Source organism: Lissotriton helveticus, chromosome 9, assembly GCF_964261635.1.
Source record: "Lissotriton helveticus chromosome 9, aLisHel1.1, whole genome shotgun sequence".
NCBI classification, from domain to species: domain Eukaryota; kingdom Metazoa; phylum Chordata; class Amphibia; order Caudata; family Salamandridae; genus Lissotriton; species Lissotriton helveticus.
This window is the reverse complement of record NC_136070.1, coordinates 327,463,286-327,485,435: the sequence shown is the minus strand read 5'-3', so window position 1 is coordinate 327,485,435 and position 22,150 is coordinate 327,463,286. Positions and strand designations below refer to the sequence as shown.

Here is a 22,150-nt window from a genome sequence, read left to right as displayed (position 1 = left end):
GCAGAAAAATATGAACTGCATTGCATTGAATTGCAATACTTCTGCCATTCACACGTCTGCGCTCAGATTTTAGAACTAGTTTTTATAGGTGAAAAACACTCTTGGAACAAGATTGTTGCAAAATAGAGCTCATTAACATTATAAGGAAATATTGCCGAACCTCTCTGCATAGAGACTATCCAGATATTATTGACAGCATAGCTTAGCTATTCAACATAATTGGGTTTCACCAAGCTCACAACAGTGCCAAAATTATTAATAAAGAATCATAACCTCCCTCAAAATACAATAATAAAGGGGCACAACACAGGCCCTGCAGCCCTTACAGCGGATGGGGGATCAGCCCTCCATGGCGCCCCAAACCCTAAAGCCCAATGATTATCTGTAAGCTTTAGGAGACTCCGGGAGCCTCAACATGTTCTGTAGCGGAGCCCAGACATTTTGCATTACAGCACTGGAACAATGCATACATATCTGTCCCAGTATGACAGTACACCTAGTTAGACCTCACCAACCACTCAAAAGCAATACACTCTTTATTGAACAATATATGACAACACAGAACTTACTGAAACAAAACCAAAGCAACACCCCACAACAAGTCTCATTTAAATGGATACATGGACCCTTGTGGCAGGATACCTTACTTGTAACTATCTCCTAAACATACTGCCAACAGTCTTGATACTGATACCCCCAGATAGCAGGTAACAGAATTGCTAAAGACCTCTGACTAGTCACACCAACTATCACTAACATTTACAACACACCCAAACAAGCACACATATGCAACATATGAACAACATCAACATTTCTTATAATTCAACTTAATCAGAAAACAGATTCTGCTCTGAGATGGAGTGCGCAAAACCATGATGTGGATGTATCCGAACTCTCACAACACTGTCAGGCCACACTAGAGTCAATATAACACTAAACAAGTCTCTTTATTATTTTTATTTATTTAATGCAGTTTTAATCACAGACTTTACCCAAAGGTGTCTTTACAATAGAACCAATAACGTTACATAAGGAGAATTACAGACTAACAAGTAACAAATACAATCAGGCTAACTAAAGAGGTAAAGATAAAATAAGAGGTGCAAGAAATAGGTTAATACATATATAGGAGACATATTTACAGTGTTGTGTTCAAATGAAGGCCAAGCAGTCTTGAGAGAGTGTTATATTAAGCCTGGAAGTGTCTTATGAAGAGAAGAGATTTTAGATCTGTTTTGAAGGTCCGTATAGAGGCTGTGGTTCGGAGGGTTGGTGATAGTGAGTTCCAGATTCTAGCCACATTGCCTGAAAAGGATTGAGCAATACATCTTTCCCTTTTGAAAGTAGGGGTCAAGAACAGTGGTTTTTCAGCATTGCGCGAAGGCCTAGAGCCGCCTGAGATTTTGAGTTTATTTTCCAGATAGCGAGAGGTGGAAGTGTGCAAGGCTTTGTGGGTGATACAAGCAGTCTTGTAAATTGACCTTGCTTCAATGGGAAGCCAGAGAAAAGAAGACAGTATGGGTGTGTTGTGTTCATATCTTTTGGCCCCATATATGAAGCATGCCGCTGAATGGAGGACGGATTTAAGAAGGGAAAGGTGGGCTCTGGGGAGGCCAGCAAGGAGAGAGTTGCAGTAGTCCAATCTGGAGAGAACCAGTGATTGGACCAAGGTTTTTAGATCATGTACTGGAATGAAACACCAAACCCTCCAGAGAAGGTGTAGTTGGTGACATGCATTCTTGGCATTGTTATTGATATGGGACTGTAGATTGAGCCGATTGTCAAGTATGACACCCAGGGATTTAACGCTGTCGACAACGATGGGTTTGTTGTTAAGTAAGTTCAGATTGTCCATCCAAAGTTGAACAGGAGGAGGAGAAAGAGAGGTTAAAGAGAAGAAGGAATTCCATTTTGGAAGAATTCAGAATAAGTTGATGAGTTGACATCCAATTTTGGATGGAGTTGATAGTGGTGTTGAGGATTGAGATGCTGTGTGCGGAAGACACCTTAAGGTAGATTTGGGTGTCATCTGCATAGAGGTAACAGTGGATCCCAGCTTTTTTAAGGAGATTTCCCAATGGCTCCATGTAGAGATGGAATAAAGTGGGGGCGAGAATAGAGGCTTGAGGGACGCCTTGTCCAAGAGACATTGAAGTAGAGAGAGCGTTTCCTATTTTGATCATTTGAGATCTGTCCGAAAGGAATGAATTGAACCATTTGAGGACTGTGCCTTCAAAACTCATTCTTTGTTTTAGAATGTTCAGAAGAGTTTGTGGTTGATAGTATCAAAGGCTGCTGATAGGTCTGTAATAAACGTAACGTAATCTAGCAAATGTAAGGAGTCTTGCCAACATTGTACATAGCAGACTCAACTCTTCAAAAGGAGTGATGCCAACATTGCTTACCGGGTTGTACTTAAGAACAAAGTTAAATAAAATCATGAAAAAACAGCCTTTCACCTCTTCCTTTCCCTTCACTCTCTGCACTAATCCCAACCCTACTGTCCACTATACCCTCCTAAACATGCTTTCCAGACACTTCCCTCTTTTCAAACCCTTTCACCCCACTAATAGGCACACATATCCACCACTCCCAACAACATCAAACATCATTCCTTTACTAACTGAACTTCAATTAATCGATCCCTATTCAAAACACTAGAGAAAATGAATGAGAACTAATACTACTAGAAAAATGAATCACATTCTAAAACAATATTTGCGACTAATTTAGTTGCCCGAGTGTCAAAATTTGGATGTTCTTAGAGTACATAATTTCTGAGAATGTTAAAAAGAATGGAAATAATAATTTGGGTCGCCTTTCGTAACAAGAATTTGCAAGCGCGAATTAAAAAGGTGTGCACAGTATTTCTTAGCCACTGTCTCGGTATTTATTAGGAGTTGAAACACGGAGGTATTTAACGTTTCTGAACTGTTTTCAATAATTTGAATGTGTTTTGTTGAACTGTATATCGTATGGCTTGAAATGATTACCTCCAAGATGGCTGCTGTGTTTACCCGTCAATTCAAGGCTGTGTTTTAGCCCCAGTATGTTTTCTCTCTTCCTAGCGGAGGGATGTCCCGAGAATATTTTTTTTCAAGCAAAGCAGGAAGTGAGCTTATGCCTCTGTAAAAAGTAGTCCGACTGGGAGGAGGTGGTGAAATGGTTTAGTGAAAACGCGGCTCCACATAAACAGAGTGACAGAAAGGGGGTGAAAAAAAAAGCATCGGAGAGGAGCCCTGTAGGAGATTTCCCACGACACGGCGGGAGAAGACAAGTGCAACTCGTCCCAGCAGTGGGGCAGAGCAGGTAAACACAGAGCTGCCAGAATTTCTGCGTGATTACTCACAAGTCCTGTTCTTAGTTCGTTTCTCACAGTCACTTTTGTGGATATTGTGTTGACCGAATCAAAAGTAGAGTTAAGCCAGGGAAGAGCGGAGCCTGGTGTAAAGTCGTGCGATTCTGCATATGTTTACTGATTCTAGTCTGTTTATCTATTTAAAGAGCTTTTGTTTATCTATTTAAAGAGCTTTTACTACTGCCCGACTGCAACTGGTGATTATCCGATGTTACGGCAACAGTGTGTGCGTTTGTTTATACTTCAGCATTTGCAGCATGCAATCCAAAAACATTCATAGTGTATCTATGGAGTTTTTACATGAACATTGTCAGGATGCACTTGCCTATGTGTATTTGTGTCTCCTTGTCATACCGTATGCGACTTTACTATTGTAATCAAGCATTTATTGAATCCTTTAAACAATATATATACATTGACTAACAGTTATTTGAGCATGAGATCCCTAATGTATTTACGGGTTATTCTTTTGACACAATAAGTCTGCTAATTTTTAGAGTAATTTAGACGGCACCGGTACTACTTGTTTTGATAGGCTACACCTTAACGTGCAATCTTGCAGACGATAAAGGTCTGTAGCTGTTAGGGCATAGGCTGACTTAAGTGGCTGGAGGTTCATATGTTCCATGTCATACAATGTGTAACGATTTATGAAGCTTTTGAAAATGTGTGTAACTTTAGGTGTTTGTATTTTAGTTTGCACTCAAAAGCAATCTAAGAAAAGTGTGTACTCATTGTGACCAACATATTGGATTATAGATGGGTAGCACTGAATAATGGGGATGGTTTTCATGAGTAGCTTTGAGTGACATCAAATATGCAACAAGAGCGAAGCTCGTGTTGTCTGTGCCAGCGGTTCTTAAACTTTTGACTTCTGTGGACCCCCACTTAATATTCCTGGAACAAAGGGACCCCACACTGAATCATTATGGAGAAGTGTGGCTCACTGGTTAGAGTGGAGAAGTGTGGCTCTCTGGTTAGAAGCGGCAGACCCTGAAGCAGAGGTCAGGCCCGGGACCAGGGTTCAGTTCCCGACGCGGCAGGGTCTTGGGCTCAATGTCCGCGGACTCGATAATTCTTGCTTCAGTGCCTACTCTAATCATGGGTCCCACTCTGCAACTCTGGGCAATAGCTTGCTTAATCTCCACAATGCCCCCAACAGCACTGGGATGCCTGGCTTCACCTTGAGGGTGCCCTGGAGGGGGCATCTCACAGGGAAAGCCAGATGGGTTCCACAGCGGTATACAGCACCAGGATGCCCCGAGATGGGGCGGCAGTGCGCTTTACAAGTATACGCACATTTACATTTACATTATTGGAATACAGGGACCCGTCACTGAGTCATTACTAGCGGCTAGGGACTCCAGCCTACGCATTTTCGATTATTTGTACTACAAAACAATATACAAGAATGCAGAAATAAGCATTCATCAAACTAATACACCAGTGATGAAATATTTAATTCACTAACAAATATACAAAAGTCACAATTTTTATGGGAAGGTTGGAGCTTTTTAAATTCAGTTGAGGCCACTTATTGTCCATACTATATTATGTTTGATGCACTTTCACTGCTCTCACGCATCACTCAATTCAGTTTTATTAACAGTTGATGTAAACCTCTGCTGAGGACAAGAAACAAAATAAAACAATTATCTTAATAATACAATAGTACATGTTTGCACAAAAGCACCTTCCAGCTTGACGAAGTACAAAACAACAATCTATAAATTTTTAAAGCACCACAATCCCTTAAAAAGTGAAATATCCTCTACCCTATCAAGAAAGACAGTGCATAATTCATCAAGAGTTGATAGGTTAAAATCCACTATTTATGAAGAAAAAGATTTATATAATATCTACAATAGTACTTCTGTGCACGACTCTTCGAACATATTTATATGCTCCACAACAAAGCATACATTTTTAGAATATGTGCAAAAATCCCTCAAAATATGTAAAAATCATTTAGAATATTAGGGTAAAGGGGCTGAGAGATAAAGTGCAACAATTGATCATGAGTTGGTACGTTAAAATGTATTGATAATCAATAGTAATAATAATAATTGATATTGGGGAGAACGCTAGGAATTCGCCGCCACTGCCGAGAGTCACAATCACTTACCTGACTTCACCGAGGTGGGCAGAAGCCATTGTCCACGCCGCCGCCACCGCCAAGAGTCAGGGGACCATCGACTCCGCGCCGCCGCTCCGGGAGACTCCAACTCCCGGCAGGCACCGCGGCGGCGCGTCCGAGTGACGCGGCAGCGCTCAGAGAGCGCCAACAGAGGCTTTGAAAAGGAGGAGTACCCCGGCAGAGCGGGGGAGAACGCTAGGAATTCGCCGCCACTGCCGAGAGTCACAATCACTTACCTGACTTCACCGAGGTGGGCAGAAGCCATTGTCCACGCCGCCGCCACCGCCAAGAGTCAGGGGACCATCGACTCCGCGCCGCCGCTCCGGGAGACTCCAACTCCCGGCAGGCACCGCGGCGGCGCGTCCGAGTGACGCGGCAGCGCTCAGAGAGCGCCAACAGAGGCTTTGAAAAGGAGGAGTACCCCGGCAGAGCGGGGGAGAACGCTAGGAATTCGCCGCCACTGCCGAGAGTCACAATCACTTACCTGACTTCACCGAGGTGGGCAGAAGCCATTGTCCACGCCGCCGCCACCGCCAAGAGTCAGGGGACCATCGACTCCGCGCCGCCGCTCCGGGAGACTCCAACTCCCGGCAGGCACCGCGGCGGCGCGTCCGAGTGACGCGGCAGCGCTCAGAGAGCGCCAACAGAGGCTTTGAAAAGGAGGAGTACCCCCGCGTCGCGGGACGCGAGCGGGACGCCCGGGGCTAAGCCCGGGCAAAGGGCGGGCCCTCTACGGCCCTCATCGGCAGGAGGAGGCAGGGGCAGGGCCAGAATCCCTGTCAGAGGTATAAGAGGCAATCAACGGTCCAAGTAAGACTGTATTATTTTTTATAGTCCCACGTATTTTTATATTTTTATTTTAGTTGCCTAGGCTCTGCACAACATTAACCACAATGTCGAAAAAGAACCAAGGCCTACAAGCTAATAATATCAAGAACTATTTGGTTCAGACTGTGGAAAAAATCAACTCCCATAGGAGAGAATCATTGGGTCTTAGTCAGTCACCTGACTTACGTTGTCTATCCCCCTCCCTAATCTCATTACCGGATGATATAGTCTCATTACAGACCCTCCCTGATGCAAGTTATATGTGTCCGAAACCATTGGAATCCGGTCCTATGACCTGTAACGTACTATCTGGACCTGGCTCTGAGGTTCTCTTAGTGGACCTTGGGAATCAAGTGGTCAGCGATGAGGACCAGGAAATTCCTGCATCCCCTACTGATGATGACACCTCTATCACTGAACTTCCCTCCTGTTCGGATTCCGGAAAAAATAAAAATCCACCTAGGCGAGGTGGTCTGAGATCTGGGACTAGGAGGAAGAGGGTCAATACCCCTAAAGTCCCCCCTAAGGAGACTCGTGGGGGGCGTGCAAAGTCTACCAATATCATTGATGAGGACTTATTCGATAGACTCATTGAGTTAATTGATGTGAAAATTAAAACCATCGTCAAGCCTTTGCTTTCAAAAATTGATAAACTTCAATCCGAGATTAAAAAATTGGGAGGGCAGATGAACAAATTAACTGAGGGGGTTGACTGTGTTAAGATAGCTGTGGTAAATATGGGCAAGAGTAGAAGTCAGGATGATGATCAAGAGAGGGTGATTCCTGTTGAGGCCCTTAGTAATTCACCATCCCAGCTTTCTGACCAACCTTTAGGTAGTTTAGGTACTAGTAGAGGAGAGGGCTCCTTAACGGTTGAGATACCCCCTGCTCAAGACCAGCCAACTGATCCACTTCAATTTATAGTTGAAGCCTCCCCAGTCGTCCTAGTTCTGGCGAATGTTCCACCACTAGAAGCTGGTACTGAGGAACTTCCATCGTCCCTGTCTAATAAAGCCCTACAGTGGCTAACAACAAACATGAGATTAGCTCCAGGGGGAGGGCGGCAGCTGGCCCAGGAAATTAAAACAGCCAAAAGGGTCTCATGGCTGGGCAATCGCCCCAAAAAATTTAAGGGGGATTGCGTAGCAGTAAGTTTTACTCACACAGGGGTGTTACCCAACATCCTAATTAACTTACTCCCACCACAACGCAGGCAGGGTTCTGTTGTACCATTGACACTTAAATTTTTTTATGGGGAACAACAGAATGTCACATACCCTAAAACACCAGCTTTTGCCTGGGATTCCAACCTCGATACACATCAGAGATGGGGTTTTGAACAAACTCGTAATACAGTGAATCATCCTGTACCCCAAGGGTTTCAGAATCCTTTTGCTCAACCCCTCCCACTATCCAATCGCTTTGCACCCCTTTCATTTTTAGACCATAATGATTGACTTCAGCCAGAACAACTCGTAAAGCCTAGGCTTAACGTGCCTGTTTTTAGTATCCTTACCTGGAATATTGCTGGCATTAAGACAAAGGCAGATAATGCAACCTGGTTAGATTTCATATCCACGTATGACGTTATCGCCTTGCAGGAAACCTGGGACACTAGTAACACCTTTTCTCTTGATGGCTTCAGCTACTTTAGTATCCCTGCCGTGGCTAGTTCAGCGGGAAGGGCTAAGGGGGGCTTGATTAGCCTGTTTAAACTTGATATCAAGGGATGTTTTAAGGTATTAGCCTCAGGTTCAGAACATTGCCTTATCGTTGAATTGTCTCATAATGAGTCTCCTAACATTCTGTTTATTAATTTTTATAACCCCAATGCTGCCGATTGTACGTCATATAGTCTCGGTAGATTGGATGATTTCCTGTCAGTCTATAGTGTGGATGTTAACGTATTTGAAATTATTTTTTTAGGGGATTTTAATATTCATCCGTGCTTATTATCATGTGTTTGTGATGACGTTGAATCCCCCCCGAACAGCGCAATGGTTCATCTGGCGCATAATAAGCAGGGGGAATGTCTAGAAACCTTTCTTGCTAGATGGAACCTCTATGAATCTAGTTGTGGGGAGGAGGATAGGGCCCCTACCTTTAAGGGCTCAGACAATGGCTCTATCATTGATTATATTTTTATTTCTGCATGTTTTTTATCTAAAGTTTTTATGTATAGAACTGTGATATCTGTTTTTAGCGACCACAACCCAGTTTCTCTGGATATAGGAGAGGGTGGATTATTAGGACGCATCCATGGTTCAACCTTTATGGATGGACCAATTAAAGTTAAGGACCAAAGACGCAGACTCAAATGGGACAGTATTACCCCAGAACCATTCATTCAGGAACTTTTGTTAGACTCTGAGGAAGAGGTTGGGGTCTGCTTATCGAATGATGCTAATGATGGGGATGTCATTCTAGCATTTACCAGTATATGTTGTAAGATAAGTGGTAGGCTCTCTGTGATCAGCAAGATTAAGACGAAACCTCCTAAAAGATGGTTTGATCACAGTTGTTCCCTAGCACACTCTGTGCTCCTTAACGCCCTCAAATCCGATCCAAAGGATCGTGACCTTATTAGGACTAGCAGGGCTTTATATAAAAAAGCTATTGCAGCCAGAAAGAAAGAGCTTAAAGATGAAGCTTGGGCGCAACTTACAGATTCAGCCATATTAAAAAATAGTGGGGAGTTCTGGAGAATTGTTAATCAACCCCTTCTCACAGGTGAGGATAACTCCCCTCTGGAAGCAAACATTCCAGATCAGGACTGGATCCAACACTTCAGAGAGATATACTCAGGCAAGTCTTTAGCTAAGAATAGTGCTTATGAAGAGTTTACTATCACACTGGGTAACCACCTGCACTTTGAAGTTGAGGAGATTTTAGATGCCATTAGTCGAACTTTGACAAAAAAGGCACCGGGACCGGATGGTGTTCCGGCCGATGCTTTTAAATGTTTCCCCAACTTCTGGTCAAGATTGCTTTGCAGGGTTTTTAATGCCTTAAACCGCGACAACATCCCGAAGTCCTGGAAAACTTCGACTATTATTCCGGTTTTTAAAAAAGGCAATAGGCAGGACCCTGTGTGCTATAGGCCCATTTCACTGATAGACTCCTCAGTTAAAATCTTGGGGAGAGTTCTATTAGCAAAACTGAATACATGGGCCACCGAGAATAATATCTTGAGCAATGTGCAATACGGGTTTAGACCCAAGAGAAGCACCCTGGACCAGTGCCTCAATCTCCACTTACTGATTGAGAAATACACCAGAGCTAAGGATGGGTCCATGTACCTAGGGTTCATGGACCTTTCCTCTGCATTTGATATGGTCAATAGATCTAAGCTCTGGGGTAAACTGGTCGAGATGGGTCTGGACAGATCTATAGTTAGCTTACTGTCCGACCTGCATTCTGGCCTGTCTGCTAAAGTTAGAGTCTCTACTGATGGAAGATGTACTGAAGTGTTTGCTTCGGAAAGAGGTGTCCGTCAGGGATGCATCTTGGCACCTTTATTGTTCACGCTGTATGTGAATGCTTTAGAGCCCGCCCTAAGAGGGGTCACCTGCGATATTCCACGTGCGGGGGGACAGGGTATCCCAGTTCTCCTGTACGCGGATGACGCGGTGCTTCTGGCACGAACAGGAGTGGGGCTACAACGGTTGCTGGATGCTTTTGAATCCTTTATGGGTTCCTTAGACCTGAAAATCAACGCAAAAAAATCCCAGATTATGCTTATGGGTTTGGCCTCAAGGAAATCCGCCCATAAAACCTTTCTTTGCGGAAGGGAAAAACTTGTTCGGGTTACTACTTTCCCCTATCTAGGGATCACTTTTGATGACAAAGGTAGTTGGGGCCCTCATGTAAAAAGTAGAGTAGCAATATTGGCTAGAACTTCCTCTGCTCTTCATGGTTTCTCAAAAAGACTAGGGGGAAGGCCTTTTGAAGCTATTAGTAAAATATACAAAGCCAAATGTATTTCTGTAGCTTCATATGGGAGCTCCCTTTGGGGGCATAAAAGAGTTGACCCCATACAGACCGCGGAAAATAGATTTTTCAGATTAGTTTTGGGCGTCCCGCAGTCAACCCCATCCTATACTGTCCACCAGGAAATAGGAGAAGGCTTCATTAGCGATATGGTTAGAACAGCCCCATTAATCGCATGGCTTAAGCTGTGGCTTAATCCTGAAATTTCCCTAAACCATTCCATAATAAGGGACTGCTTGACCCTGGATAAGGTACATAAGATTGGATGGTTAAAGTACATTAAGGACAGTTTTTGCAGGTTGGGGAGGCCTGAACTATATACAGCCATTGACTCTATAACACCTAATGATGTTGTATTCACCAAGGCTGCCATGAAAGATCTTCTTTCCTTGGAGAGGGAGGAAACCGAGCTACGGAAACCCTGTGTTAGGGCCAGCCTTTTGCTGGCTATACCTAGTGGTCCTGACAACTACCTTAATGTGGTGACTAACTCTTATCACAGGTTCATTTTAACTCGTTTTAGATTTAACCTAATTCATTTTAACTTGGGTTTTTATTCTGAGTGGAGTACCCCGGAAAAGGCCCCGCCATGTTCATGTGATCTTTTTTCAGATCAGAGCACAATGCACTTTATAATGTTTTGTAGCCATTATAACGATGTCCGGAGACAGTTTCTCGTTCCTATACTTAAGGAAGCGGGATTCATTCTGGTCCGACCTGCCCTTATTTATCTACAGATGTTGCAAACTCCCAGGATTATGTTTTTTGTGGCAAATTTCCTGGTAAGAGCAATAAGAAGCAGGAATACCAGACTCAAGAGTGCAGACTTGCCTATTAATTAGTCGGGCTGATGGCAACTTCAGGTTAATGAATTTTAGATTAAATTGTGTATCTTAGTAGATCAATCATTCGGGGATTATTCCTTGGGATACTGCACTTTATCATGTACTTTACTATTAATGTACTTTTACACTACGCAATTGCAAAGTCCTAATGAAATGTACATGGTACACTGCTTTTTATCTGAAATGCTCTTTTTTAAAGTTTTAATAGTTTTTTAATTGTTTTTAATCTGCTTCTTTTTACTTATGTTATCTGTTGTTTTTTGTGCCATTGTCTTTGTCTTTGTATGATATTAAGTTATCGCAATAAAGAACTTTGACTGACTGTATTGATAATCAATATATAAATCTGTTTCTAATCTATCAATAACTTAATTTTTAGCCTCCAGTTAGATTTCTTAACATTCACATACTGTCTTAACATTTTCAATTTCGCTTCTTTATTTATATAAACTTTTTAATCTGTGGTTAATATTATTTAATTTTCTAAGCAGGAGTGGACACTCTGAGTAGGGTTTGTGGACCCCCCCCCTGTGGTCCCTAGACCACAAGTTAAGAACCTCTGGTCTATGCTGTCACTCGGAACCCCCAGAGTGAAAAACATCACTGTTACTTGTTACCCATTTATAATTTTAAGTTGTGTGTGGCCCCCAAATGTGTCTGCCCTTACTTTCATCTGCTACGCAAAGGAGAAATGAGGAACCCCACATTATGCTACTCCTGATTGTCTCAAATGTTTTAAATAAATAAAAACTGGCCTCCTGCCACCCAACCTCCCTCCCTTCCCGAAGCTGGGATTTCTTGCCCCCGACAGAGCAAAGATCCAGCTCTGATAAACTCTCAGAGAGGCCGGTCACAGGTGTTTAGAGTTTCTTTATGACATGGGCAAAGTGGGTACCAGCCTTTGTTAACCAGTGTCACTGTGTCAAAGTAGTGAATTACAAAATTTAGAATGTGATGTTCACACTAGTGACTCTTAGCAAGAGACAAACATAACATGTATAATTTTGTTTAGATGTATATTAACATTCATCATGTTAAATTTGACATGACGGAAGATGCTTCTGGTAGTAATTTCAAATGTTTCAGTTTGATATTCCTAGTTGTACATGATTTTTTTGGGCATATCATGAATTGGCATGGAGGCAATTAAAACATTCTAATTGATTGCAGTTGCATTTTCAAGCTGTATATTGGTATTGAGTGTTTGTGGTTAGTATTATTTCGCTAACTAGTATATGTCTCCCATTATGTGTGTGGGGATTCGATTTGATTTTAACCTAGTCTATACTTGTCCAATGTGCTAAAAAACACAGACATGCCACAACTGTGAGCTTTAAAAACCATTTGTGAGTGGTCAACTGAATTTGTCAACTGGGGTAGTAATACAAATTACATCAGTGTCATGTTTTTGTTGCTGTTTGGGACACGAGCAATTTTCTAAATCAGTGTAAGTTATTGTTATTTCTCTCCACAAAATAAAGTCAGCATTGTTTGTATTCTAAAGATAGCGTATCCACAAACATTAAATGACCCATGCCCCTGAAATATCTGTCAGCACTGCGAGTGCTTTGTTTTGGCACAGAAGTGGCAACTCAGCCACCCACCCTATTGCGCTGCTGTATGTGTTACATGGCAACAGGTGCCGTTTACAGACGACCATAGAGAAAGCATTGCAATCCTGTTTGTTAGACACAGAAGTGAATGAATGCTGTGTCAAGCAGAAGAATTCCTGCAATGCAGTAGAGAGTTTTTGCATCTGTTCCCAGTTGAAATATTTATCAGGCTTTTCATGTGCTTGCAGATTGGACTCATCAATCAGTGAGTCTTCTGTAATGGTGTCACATTTCAGCAGAAATGTTCCACCCCCACCAGTGATCAAAGGGTGTTTGGCTCTAGCATTCACCAGTACCCCCAAAATTAACTTAATACTGACTGTCTTGGTTAACGATTGTAAGAATCATCTAGAAATTGAAGATGACTGTATAGCAGACTAAATTGTATGTTTACCAGAGACAGGACCTTGCTAGTGGCAGTCTTTGTGAGTACTGGTACCTTCGCCATGGCCAGTGGGATGAGAAGCAGGCCTAGAAACTGAATGGAAGACCAGTAAAAGGCCTAGCTTAAGAAGTCTCTGCATGTTGGACACATCGAGGTAGTGACATCCCCCAGGAGCCATGTTATACTTGTAGTTCTGCTAGCCAGAATCACAAAGAAGCAAGCTAATATTGCTAGAGGTGGAGGAATTGATAAACGTTGACCTTGTACCTGGTCTGTGACCGCCACTCTCCTCCTTCCCCTCCAACACCCTTAGTGATGGTGTACCGGAATCCCATCTGCCAGACACCCGATAGCCTGTTGAATGGACACACTCACAAAGATTTTGTGTGAGCTAGCGTTTAGCACCATGAAATGTTTCAAAAACTTGGGTTGATCCGTTGTTCCAGTTAGAGTGGAAATAATTAAGAAAACTGGTTTGTAAGTCTATTTCAAGGTGCCTACCTCACTGACCTGCACAGCTTTGCAGTGGGGACAACAAAGATAGTAGAGCAGAAGACCAGACAGATTCAATAACAATCAGTGATTACAAGGAGGTGACCAAGGTGGGCACGGTTGATTACAACTCGTGCCCCAGGGACACAGGTCCTGGTGCATTACAACTTAATAACTATGATACTGCCTCCAGGTACTTGAATCTACAATGCAACAAAATCAAGCACTTAAAACTTACTTTAAGAGGCGAGAAGATTTATAAACTCAAATATACCACCATACAAAAAATAACGCACAATAAACTGGAGGTTCAGTTAAGAAGAACAGGATTTAATTATTAGGCAAATAAAATATAGTTCTGAAAGCTAGCCGTTAGAATTTCTCTTGCCATTCAACTCTGTGGCTTAAGTCATTTGATGTAGGAGCATTTTTGTGCACTCGTCAGATCTAAGCACATTGTATTCCTTCAAGCAGTCAATGGTGCAGAGGTGCCAGACAAGACGGATTGTTAACAAGAGCAATCCACTTTTGAACATTTTTAAGAGCAGCAAACCTTATTTCAGTTTCTGGGCACGCCCTGAAACCCATCTTTATAGATTTATCTCCAATTATATTTCTTAAATGGTCTGAAATGTACTCAAGAAATTTCCTTTTCTTATTTCCCAGTAGGAGCTGTTTTCCCCTGACTTTGCATTTATGGCTTCATGCCTCCAAAGCATTATTTCTGCTGTTCGTATCACTTGATCACCAGATATGGTGTATACAGAGGAATCTGCCTGTGCTGATGCTGTCCACACCACTGGAACAAGTAAATCCACATTTGAACTGATTACGTCGGTTCTTTGTTGACCAACTACCAATGTGTATGTACTTCTATTGTTTCTTATGTTTAACAATTCTATTTAAAATGTGAAGCTGCTAAATACATTTTTCATATTTTCACGGCCAACAGAACATCTAGTTTAAAGCCTATTTGTTTCTCCCTTCACTATGCTTGCAGCCAAACATGCATCCGAAAGAGTTGCACAAGTCCTACATTATTTTCTGTGGCAACTGTGACTTGTGGGCCATCTAAATAAAGATGAGCGAGTTCAGCTGGCATTTATTTCGATTTCTAAAAGTCTTGGCAGGGTAATGGTGGTCGCTTATTTTTCCCATATGAGCATGCTCCAGAAGTTTCCTCCTCAGTTTGAAGAACAGATTAAGAATAACAGCATCTGGCAGGCAGGCTGATGGGCTAGGTGCCATGGAATGCGTTATTAATATGAAGCTTGTGCTTGTGTCTGTGTTAAAAAGTTTGCTTTGTCAAAAGTGTGTGAATTCGGAATTAGAATTGCCTTTGTTCAAAGATTGGTATTTCCGCTACAGGTGGCAAAATCAAACAAAATAAATATGGTGTATTGCTGCAAAGTAAAGTAATTCAGAAAATGAGGTGTTGAGATGAATGGAACAGTATCGAAAAATAGCTCTGTTTTATCCTCTTGAATTAAGCCGGCTGCGATGCTAAAGTTGCTTGCAGCTATATAAATACGTCGTGTGACTTTTTTCGGATGCATAGCAACCTGCCTGGATCAGCCCAGCCATTTAATGGCATCATTAAATTTGTCGCACTTGGCATGCGTGGTGGCGGCCATTCTGGAGGACTTCTTAGTAGTAGATGGATATGCACTAAGTGCTTTTGTAAGTACACCAGATTTCAGGCCAGCTTCTTCAAAGGGGGCTTGTAGCATAATGTGTACCTCTAACACCCCAAAGAAATGTTATGAAAAAAATCTTCTTTCCATTAATGGTCAGGCTTGAAACCATTAACAGTGCTTTATACTCCTCACTCACCACTATTACGCATTACTAGCTAATAAATTGTTATTGGGGCATATTGTGAACATCTGTGTCCCCATAAGCAAGAACCCCAAAATCTTGAGGAAATTGTCAAAAAAGCACTGTTAGTTTCTGGTAACTGATATCTAGGGGAGGCAAAGATGCTGCTCAAAATGTGTCCCGCAATGGAGGTTGGTCTGGTAACGGCTAGTGAAGCCTCAGGTCTTGATGCTGAATGCAGACCTATTTGATAGCCCAAGCCCCTCCAAAGATTGTGAGTCGTGCTATTATTTTTTAACATTGCAAGTTGTCTCTGGTAAACTAACGAAAGACATTAAATTAGTTCACAGTGGAGTGATTTTTCATGATGGCACAGATATTTAAAATCCTTGAAACGTTTTAGAATACTGCTAAATATTGGTTGCATTGAAAGTGCTGTAATAACATGATATAAGAAACCAAGTCAATGGTGCTCAGGCAAGAAGTCTGGATTGGCAAATCATTTTCCATTAATGGTCATTTTAAAACAACAAATCCCGCATTAAGTCAGTACAAGATTCTTATACAATCATATTAAAACAAATACAAAAGTAGAACAAAAGAAAACATGCTGCTGCCTAAACATAGGAGCCATATGCTTACATTAACAAATAAAATTAAACCTAGCAGCGAGTGACCATCTTGCAACAATATTGTATGAAGTGTGTCACTGTTTTAAATTTCTAGCATGGCCGCCACGTTTAAATCCATCATGTTGGCCATTTTGGGATGATAAACAAGGATACACTGTGCACAACAGCATTACATGATGGTTGCCTGTTTTAGAGGCAGTGGTCGTGCAGGATGCAGTGCACTGCAGATGAATTGTGCAGCAAGCAAGCAGCTCATTTGCACTTACTCGAGAGTTGTAGTGTACTCTAAAAAATAAAAAGGCAAGAGCTAAAAAAATGAAAGGGGACCTATCAAACGAGAACATGGAATATGGAAGGATGGGCATCTAGCCCTGGCACCAAAGCTCACTTTTTCAGGCAGTTGTTCACCTGAGTTCAGACAAATGCAATTACTCACAGAGCAAGAGAACCAGTCCAGTCAGGGAAGGAGGCAGAATGTAAACTAGACTTATACAGACTAATAGCAAACGAGGGCTGACTCCAAGCCCCTCGATGTATGTGTATGGTCAGTGGTGGCTCTTCTGCTAAGGCGGAGGAGCGTCGCCCCACTGCTTTTCACAGTGAAAAAAAGGAAAAATAAAATGATAACTTGACGTCATTATTTTGTTTCTGCTGTGGCGTCTTGGCAGGGTGGGAAGATCCGCTCTGCTTTCAGAGGAGGGGGAGAGGGTTGGGCACTATGTAAATGTGCATGAATGTTTGGCTGGCCATCTCGGGAATTACAGCCTGGGTGGAGAACATGCCCTAGCTCCCATACCCTGGCTGAGCGCCAAACCACAGCACTCAGACCAATCACAACGCTGCATTGCAGCATTGTGATTGGCTATGGGGAGTCCGTGTGCTTCATGGTTGCACAGAAGAAGCCAGGAAGAGTATGGCGAGGACTGAGAAGAGGCAGCGGCCAGCCGGTTTGCAGGCAGGTAAGTGATTTTATTTTACCCCCCTCCTCCACCCCCCTGTTTGCCCCTCCTCACCCACTGCTGCTTCCCAGGAGCAGCCGTCACTGTGTATAGTCTGTACTTTTGTTTTGAATCTAATATCCCGACATACAATTAAGCCAGTCAGCCTCCCGAAGAGATTCTAACAAGAATTATTACAGTGCACATATTCTACGCATAGGGTTTGTCAAAAGTGTAACCAACACGTAAACTCTTATCCTTAAAGGTAGTCTGTGAGACTGCTTGGAGCTAAATGCATGACTGCAGGTATTCACACAATTAATTAACCATCTTCCCTTAAAATCTATTTACATTTAGCTTATGTGTTCCATAATAAATAAATTAGTTCTTCTTTTTTTTTTAATAACTTTTCATAATAAACAGATTAGACCTATGACATGTGAAATAAAATTTTCCAATGAACAAATCAAGCAAGGACCCTTTATCTTTGGCTTTTCACAGTAGGCAACTCAGGCCTGCTGTTTACAGTATATCCTTTGCCACAAGGCAACCTTCAGGTATAATGTAATAACATCCACCCTTAAAGCAAAGCCTATTATCTCTAACGCATGCTTTTCACAATGTATAAGTGAGGCCTACTGGCTTTTCCTAACTTTCATAATAAACAGATAAACATGCCAAATCTAACATAAGCAGTGCAGGGAACAAATAAAGCTTATAGTCTTTCTAATCTGCTTAACACCATAACCAACGTTAGGCCTATAGACGTGTGCTTAGGCTGGTAGTCAACATGCATATAGTTATAAAATTATAAAAACACCCTCTCTAAAAGACCCAACAAGGATTATCCTAGTACAAATCTTCTACCACCTGGGATTGTCGGGAGGACCAACACCAAAACACTTAACACACTAAAATTATCTGTGAGATTTCATTTAACAAAATACCACTCTACACCTGTAATTTAGTGTCATAAAACTGTTTAAGGTCCATTGGCTTTAGCAAGCACTTTTTACAATATATAAGCCTGACCTACTGCCTTTATCATAATGTCTCATAATGAACAGATCAGGCGTATAACTTTGGACATAACATTTCCCAGTGAACCACTAAGGCCATAACTAACTTGGGCATACTGTATCGAGCAGCAGCTTTCCCTCAAGGCAACCATACCTTCATAAAATTGCATATGTATAAAAAATTACATTAGTAAAAAAATGCCTAACAAGGATTATTGGAGTGAAAATCTTCTACCACCGCGGTTTGTCACAGGGGATAGCTAACACCAAAACTCTTGCCTACAACATTAATCTGTGAGATTTCATATTACAAAATACTTCTCTGCAGGCTTTAATACATAGAAATAACAATCAATCCTGAAATGCCTAGTGACTTTAAAATAAGCATTTCATAAAAATATATGTCAGGCCTGCTGCCTTTTATCGTAATTTTACATAATAATTCAATCAGGCTCAAACCCGTGATAATTGGCTTGCCACCATTACCAATAGAGACCTACTGTAATGAGCATAAGGTTTTCTACAAGGCTAATGGTGCAATCCAAGCACTCTTTCTTCAGTGGAAGCACAATGTGTGCCCAATCAAATGTTGTGTTCAAGACATCCAACATGTGGGTGGAGCATATGCCCCCTTGCTCAGTAGTACTTCTGAAAGATTTATTTTTCTGTCGATCTCAAAGTATGATGACCGCTGCGATATTAAGCTAGATCTATAAAGTGTTTTGGATGTTAATAGGGCCAGGGTCCTTTATTTTACCTAGACTAAATGGATGTGGTGTTCAAAGCAAAACATTAATTTGCCTATCTCTCTATAAGTACTTATCCTTGGTATTTGCCCCTTGTGTATGTAGGGCTTGCATAGCGCAAACCTAGCTGGAAATCTACAGAGTAGTTTATGATGGGCGGGGGCTGTTCAAGATCGTGTGCAGAAGAGGGAACCAGTATTCCTTTCCCATTTACTTAGGCACCCAGGAGCATTTGTGAGTTTCATTGATAAGGGTGGTCTATGTGTTCCTTACAAGATGATTTTTTTTTAAACTCTTCTGAAGTGGAGGAGAAAATCAACAAATATTATTTAAGGTTGATTTTAGTCTGAAATGTGGATTTTGTATTAGTTCGGTCATATGATCTATTGATTGTCACTCTCAAGGTGATGCAACATGCCATCAAGATGCATGCTTGTAAAAGGAAGCTGTGTAGTTTGCGGTGTACGAAGAGAGGGGGTGTCCCCTTCCACTACTTCTGGTTCACTGAGCACACACTGTTGCCCATATCTTTCATAGGCCTGCTGGTCTCCGCAACACTACCCTTCTTCTCGGTCCCCATCTTGGTTCATGACGGTTACAGAGAAGTCACAGACCGCACAATAACCGTGGGTTCTCTATCTTTTCTAGTGATCACAATCACTGCTCCATTGGGTTCACCTCACCTACAGTCCCCGACCTATGGCAAATGAGCCGTATGACACATCACAGGAGCCAAAGTGCAGTAACAGTGTTAGGAGCCTAGGCAAAAGTGGCCATTCTGCCCAGTGCCTTGCTCTGACCACTTAAAAGGAGTCTTCAGAAACACACAAAACAATTACTCCGAATTCTGCCAGCTTGCAGCAGCACTACCCAATCAGGGAGTGGTTGAGTAAAAAATACCTTTTAAAAATTTTTCAGATCATGGGAACTGGTTTCTTAGACCTCAGTCCATAATTACATCTGGAATAGAGGTATCCACAATTCAATTATAAGGCTACAGCAAAATTTCCATATTGGAACTGGTACTTTAGTTTTTTTTCTGCAACTGCTTCATCTGTCAGCGGAACCTTTGGCACTGTCCAGCCACAAGTTAAAAGTTCAACATGGACAGACAGCAGTTTTTCCACTGGTTTTCTTTCAGGCAGGCAATCTGTCTTCTCTGCTATGGTACGTGCGGTACTATCCAGCCACTGGAGGGAAGGTAAGACGGGACAATTAGTTTTCAGTGGCAGTGCCTCAAACCTATAGCATGGGGGATGGTAAGAAATGATCATCACCATTACTGCAGCAGCTTTCTGAACCCAAAGATTGAAGGTATAGCTTGAGACCTCTTTCCGCAGTCAGAAAGGTTTTTCCCAGTATTGCTCATAGGGAGCTCTTAACTTAGCCTTTTCCACTCAGCTCTCTCCTCACAGTCGGTCAAGTGAGTCATTTCATTTTAAAGTTTCAAAGTTTTTAGTTTATTTCCGATTTGCACGATTAATTAAATCATAACAAACATTACAGTAAAAAGAGCACCAGTATATAACAAGCATCTGCAATGCATAAGGTCTCGCATTAGGAAAGTTTGGGCTATTGGTATTGTAAATGACACATTTTTTATATATGTGTTGGTTTTGAAAATAGCAAAAAAAATAGCTTTGTCATTTACAATGCCAATAGTTATAACTTGTGACACCTATAGCATTTGTAATGCAATATGTGTTGTATTCACGTGACTTAGATGTATTGATATTACAAATAACAATGGCTTTGAATTTTTTTAATAATTAATACTTAAATAAAAGTTATTGTAATTTATAATGGCAATAGCTTAAACTTTTGTAAATAACTTTTGTGAAGAATATGTTCAGTGTATTTTATTGTGACGAAAATCCAAGAACAGAAGTGAAATACTAACCTCTTTTTGTGACATTTGTAATAAAGCTTGAAACATTGAGAGAACATATTTGACCCAGTTGTTGAATGGTTGCACAGATTGATGCTGTGGTGGGGCTGAGAGATGTTGTGGTGGCGACTAGTGATGCTGTGGCATTCAATGATCCTGTGGTAGCGCATAGTGATGTTGTTGTGCCCCTTAGTGATGCTGTGGTGGTGCTGAGTGATGCTGTGGTGATGCGATAGATAGATAGAGTGAGGGCGATAGATAGATAGAGGGAGGGCTATAGATAGAGGGCGATAGAGAGATTGAGTGAGGGCGATAGATAGCTAGACAGATAGAGTGATGGCGATCAGTATCTAAATAAATAGATAGAATGAGGGCGATAGATCGATAGAAAGATAGATAGAGTGAGGGCGATAGATAGCGTGAGGGCGATAGATAGATAGATAGAGTGAGGGCGATAGATAGAGTGAGGGCGATAGATAGAGTGAGGGCGATAGATAGAGTGAGGGCGATAGATAGAGTGAGGGCGATAGATAGAGTGAGGGCGATAGATAGAGTGAGGGCGATAGATAGAGTGAGGGCGATAGATAGAGTGAGGGCGATAGATAGAGTGAGGGCGATAGATAGAGTGAGGGCGATAGATAGAGTGAGGGCGATAGATAGAGTGAGGGCGATAGATAGAGTGAGGGCGATAGATAGAGTGAGGGCGATAGATAGAGTGAGGGCGATAGATCGACAGAGAGTGAGGGCGATAGACAGAGAGTGAGGGCGATAGACAGAGAGTGAGGGCGATAGATCGATGGACAGATAGAGTGAGGGCGATAGATCGATGGACAGATAGAGTGAGGGCGATAGATCGATAGACAGATAGAGTGAGGGCGATAGATCGATAGACAGATAGAGTGAGGGCGATAGATAGATAGTTTTGTGTGTGGTTGTGGTTGTGTGTGTGGTTGTGGTTATGTGTGCGTGGTTGTGTGTGTGTGTTTGTGTGTGGTTGTGTGTTATGCTTTGTTTTTCTATGTTTTGTTATGCTATGTTTGTTGTGTTTGGTATGCTATGTTTTGCTAGGCTATGATATGTTTTGTTTTGTTATGCTATGCTATGTTTTGTTATGTTATGCTATGTTTTGTTATGCTATGCAATATTTTGTTTTGCTATTCTATGCTTTGTTTTGTTATGCTATGCTATGTTTTTTTGCTATCCTATGCTTTGTTTTGTTATGCTATGCAATGCTTTGTTGTGTTTGTTATGCTATGCTTTGTTATGCTATGCTGTGTTGTGTTGTGTTTTGCTATGCTATGCTTTGTTTTGCTATGCTATGTTTTGTTATGCTATGTTTTGTTATGCTATGTTTTGTTATGCTATGTTTTGTTATGCTATGCTATGTTTTGTTATGCTATGCTTTGTTATGCTTTGTTATGCTATGCTATGTTTTGCTATGCTATGCTATGCTTTGTTTTG

General features: G+C 41.8%; 1 protein-coding gene across 2 annotated transcripts in view; it reads left to right on the top strand.

The window, feature by feature from the left end:
- The first annotated feature begins 3,124 nt into the window (after positions 1-3,124).
- The window catches only part of PTPN21 (protein tyrosine phosphatase non-receptor type 21), a 339,336-nt gene continuing 320,310 nt past the window's right edge, over positions 3,125-22,150 (top strand). The window contains exon 1 of one of the 2 annotated variants that reach the window (XM_078660017.1): positions 3,125-3,309. The gene's annotated coding sequence lies outside the window, so the exon portion shown is untranslated. The remainder of the gene's footprint in view (positions 3,310-22,150) is intronic. The other variant, XM_078660016.1, reaches the window with a different exon arrangement.